This window comes from Otolemur garnettii, unplaced genomic scaffold (assembly GCF_000181295.1).
Source record: "Otolemur garnettii isolate 467f Iridium unplaced genomic scaffold, OtoGar3 scaffold00003, whole genome shotgun sequence".
In the NCBI taxonomy this organism is placed as follows: Eukaryota; Metazoa; Chordata; class Mammalia; order Primates; family Galagidae; genus Otolemur; species Otolemur garnettii.
The window spans coordinates 41,265,220-41,269,928 of NW_003852398.1; positions in this window are offsets into that span (position 1 = coordinate 41,265,220).

A 4,709-nucleotide genomic window follows, 5' to 3' on the forward strand; every position below is an offset into this window, starting at 1 on the left:
AAAAAAAAAAAAAAAAAAGAATTTCTATTTTACAGTTTATTTACAGTTTGTCAGTAATTAGTGAAAAACCTATATATTAAAGCAATGTGTGTATCTACTATTGTACTTTTCAGTAGATTTGTCTTTGTCACCAAAATAGTTTTTTGTCGAGACAGAGTCTCACTTTGTCACCCTCAGTAGAGTGCTGTGGTGTTACAGCTCACAGCAACCAGCTCTTGGGCTTAGGCAATTCTCTTGCCTCAGCTTCCTGAGTAGCTGGGACTACAGGCGCCCCCCACAACACCTGACTATTTTGCTGTTGTTGCAGTTTGGTTGGAGCTGGGTTTGAACCCACCACCCTGGTTATATGGGGCCAGCGCCCTACTCACTGAGCCATAGGCGCTGCCCATCACCAAAATATTTTGAACTTAAAAAATTTTAATATAGTTCATCAACTTTTTTTGAGTCTGCAGAAAAGGAAAGTGGTATAATCCCAGCACTCTGGGAGATGGAGGCAGGTTGATTGCTTGAGCTTAGGAGTTTGAGACCAGTCTGAGCAAGAGTGAGAACCCCATCTCTAAAAATAGTTGGACATTGTGGCAGGTGCCTGTAGTCCCACCTACTTCGGAGGCTGAGGCAAGAAGATTACTTGAGCCTAGAAGTTTGAGGTTACTGTGAACTATGATGCCATGGCACACTACCCTGCCTGACAAGGGAGACAAAGTGAGACTCTGTCACAAAACAAATAAAAAAAAGAAACAAGAATATTCCATTTCATCTGAGTATTTATTTTGAGGGGAGACAGATTTCCTAATAAAATTTGCCGATGTGCAGAAGTAGGCTTAGGGTCACACCAGGGCTCCTTTTCCTGCTTGCTCATTGTCAAGTGATAAGTAGAAGCAATTCAGTTTACTTTTCAGGAGGTGGGAAATTATTTTACACCCTGCAATTATTTCTTTTCTTTTTGAGACAGAGTCGCACTTTGTTTCTTTGTAGAGTGCTGTGGCATGACAACTCACAGCAACCTCCAACTCCTGGGCTTAAGCAATTCTGTTGCCTCAGCCTCCCAAGTAGCTGGGACTATAGGCGCCCGCCACAATGCCCAGCTATTTTTTGGTTGTAGTTGTCATTGTTGTTTGGCAGCCCAGGCTGGATTCGAACCACCAGTTCTGGTGTATGTGGCTAGCGCCTTAGCCGCTTGAGCTACAGGCGATGAGCCATCAAGCAATTCTCTTGCCTCAGGCTCCTAGTAGCTGGGATTACAGGCCCCTGCCACAACACCTGCCTATTTTTTAGAGATGGAGTATCACACTTGCTCAGGCTAGTCTCAAACCTGTGAGCATAGGCGATCCACCCACCTTGGCCTCCCAGAGTGCTAGGATTACAAGTGTAAGCCACCTCGCCCCAAAAAGTTCTAATTATGAACAGGTTTATACAAATAATAGTTTCACTTACTAAAAGGCTCTTGTGGCTGCATTTTAAGAACAATTATTTTTGGACATCTGTTGGTATCTGAAGTCACCTGCTTTAAAGCTACAACACAAGTACCCTTCAGAGAATTAATGGCCTCCAATAGTCTGAGGTTGCTGTGAGCTATAACTTTACGGCACTCTACTGGGGGCAACAAAGTGAGACTCTGTCTCCCAAAAAAAAAAAAAAACCCTTACAAATTAGAATTTTCTGGTAGTGAATTCTACATCAGTATTTCTCCACCTACTTCTTTAGGTACATACTTGCCTGAAATTCAAATTATTTCTCTGAAAAACATTACTAAGCAAATAATTTTTAAATCATGGTATTAAAAAGTTTGTTTTCCTTATGTATAGTTTTAAGAACAACTCCAGGCAGGTACCTTTAGTCCCAGCTACTCAGGAGGCTGAGGCAAGAATCGCCTAAGCACAATTAGAGGATTGAATTTGTCATCTTGTATGTCGATTTTCATTTTCTTAGTTCAATATTGGCAAGTTCAGTACTCATACTCACACCTTTATTTATTTATTTATTTATTTTTTGAGACAGAGCCTCAAGCTGTCGCCCTGGATAGAGTACTGTAGTATCACACAGCTCACAGCAACCTCCAACTCCTGGGCTTAAGCAATTCTTTTGCCTCAGCCTCCCAAGTAGCTGGGACTACAGGCACCCATCACAACGCCCAGCCATTTTTTGGTTGTAGTTGTCATTATTTGGCAGGCCCGGGCTAGATTTGAACCTGACCTGCCAGCTCTGGTGTATGTGGCTGGTGCCTTAGCCACGTAAGCTACAGGTACCAAGCCTATTTATTTATTTTTTGAGATAGAGTCTTACTATGTCACTCTTGGTAGAGTTTCATGGCATCATAGCTCATAGCAACTTCAAACTCTCGGGCTTAAGTGATTCTCTTGTCTCAGCTTCCCAAGCTGAGGACTGCCACAATGCCCGGCTATTTTTTTTTTTTTTTTGTCGCAGTTTGTTTAGCTGGCCCAGGCCGTGTTCAAACCTGCCATCCTTGGTGTATGTGGCTGGTACTGTAACCACTGTACTACAGGCACCGAGCCTTTGGTTTTAACTTTTCATCAAGTGTCACTTTTCTCTTGAGGAAATAAATGTGGATTTTTTTTTGAGACAGAGTCTTACTCTGCTGCTTTGGTTAGAGTGCTGTGGTGATGTAGCTCATAGCAACCCCAAACTCTTGGGCTGAAGCTGTTTTCTTGCCTCAGCTCCCAAGTAGCTGGGACTACAGGTGCCTGCCATAACACCAGGCTAGTTTTTTCTAGTTTTTAGTAGAGAGGGGGTCTCACTCTTGCTCAGGCTGGTTTCAAACACCTGAGGTCAGGCAGTCCGCTCACTTTGCCCTCTTACAGTGCTAGGATTACAGGCATGAGCCACCAGGCCCAGCCACTCAGAATAATTTTTTAAAAGGAACAAATAAAGTATACAATTCAGTTTTTTTAATAAAGTCACAATGTTGTGCAACCATCACTACTATCTAATTACAGAAATTTGATCACCCCCAAAAGAAACCCAGCACCCATTTTTCCTTCTCCCAATCTGACAACCACTAATCTACTTAAGTCTAAGGTTTGTTTATTCTGAACAGTTTGTGTAAATTAATTCATCTATATAAACTTAGTGGAACAGGTCTTTAAGAAGTTATTTGTAATCTGAGAAATTCCGTTCCATTACATCCTTTGCACTGATTTCCAGTTACTTGAGTAGATCACTTTTCTAATGTGCATAGGGACTTTTCCTGTTTGGTATTCATGCAATAAATAAATCTGCTGACGTGTATATATTTCCTCGTTCTTGACCTTTGCTCTTCACATGTCTTAATAGTGTGTTCATGGTGTTGTATAACCTGTTTTGAGGGCTCAGGTATCTGTTTGTAGCTAAGTAACTTTTATTCTTAGTTGGACATTTTTACCCCTACTTAACAACTGCCACCAAAAAATAGTTAATTACATTTCTGATGACTCACTCCTAGGTTGTTTTAAGATTCTTAGAAACCATAATTTTAAATAAATATAAATATCTCTTATCTTCTAAAGCAGTTTCCCTGTATGTATTACTAGATTATTTTTCTTGGGACAAATTTGACAATAGCCAATCGGTGCCATTCTTAGACAAAAAAATCCTTTTTCTTTCAGGCTTACCCCATTCCACCCTTTACTATTTGTCATAGCTCTCACTACCAACAGTCATCTTCAGTGAGGACTTTGCCACTTAATTCACAGTCTTGCTCTCTGTAGCAATGCTTTCCACTCTTTTAGGTGATTACACTGTCTCCTTGTGTACAGTGTGCTCTCTAGCCTGGCTTCCAGCATATTTCACTTTCATATGTTTTCATCTGTCTGGGCCATAGCCAGACCTTTGAGCTTGCTACTACCACCAAGACCTGAACCTTTCTTGAATTCTTAAACCTCATATTCTGCTCCACTTTGTTGGCATAATTTTGATATACCTTTCACCTCTCTCACCCTTTTCTACTTTTTGGCTTACAGACTTTCTCATCCACTTCTTTTTTTTTTTTTGAGATAGGCTGTCACTTTGTTGCCCCTGGTAGAGTGCTGTAGTGCCATAGCTCACAGCAACCTCAGACTCCTGGGCTCAAGCAGCTCTCTTGCCTCAGCCTCTAGAGTATCTGGGATTATAGGCATTTACCACAATGCCTGGCTGTCTTTTTTTCTTTTAGAGACAGGTTCTTGCTGTGTTGCCCAGGCTGGACTTTAAGTCCTAGAGTCAAGCAATCTACACTTTAGCCTCTTGAGTAATCTGGACTACAGCCCTGTGCCACTGCCTCCAGTTCTATTCTGTAAGAATTCTACCTTTGATCACTACTGCACCTATATACACTACCTACCTTTATACCTTTTCCCACTCAACCCAAAGTTCTGATCAGATAACTTCAGTTCCTCTCAGTTGTACTCTCAAAAAACCTATTCTCCTTGCCTTTTTTTATCCCTATCCTAGAAATTCTTCTCTCTCTCTCTCTGTATATATATATTTGAGACAGAGTCTCAAACTGTCACCCTGAGTAGAGTGTTGTGGCACCATAATTTGCAGCAACCTCTAACTCTTGGGCTTAAGTGATCCTCTTGCCTCAATTTTTCTATTTTTAGTAGAAACGGGGTCTCACTTTTTGCTCAGGGTGATCTTGAACCTGTGAGCTCAGTCAATCCACTGCTTTGGCCTCCCAGAGTGCTAGGATTACAGGCATGAGCCACTGCAAAATTCCTAATTTTTGATAAGTCCAT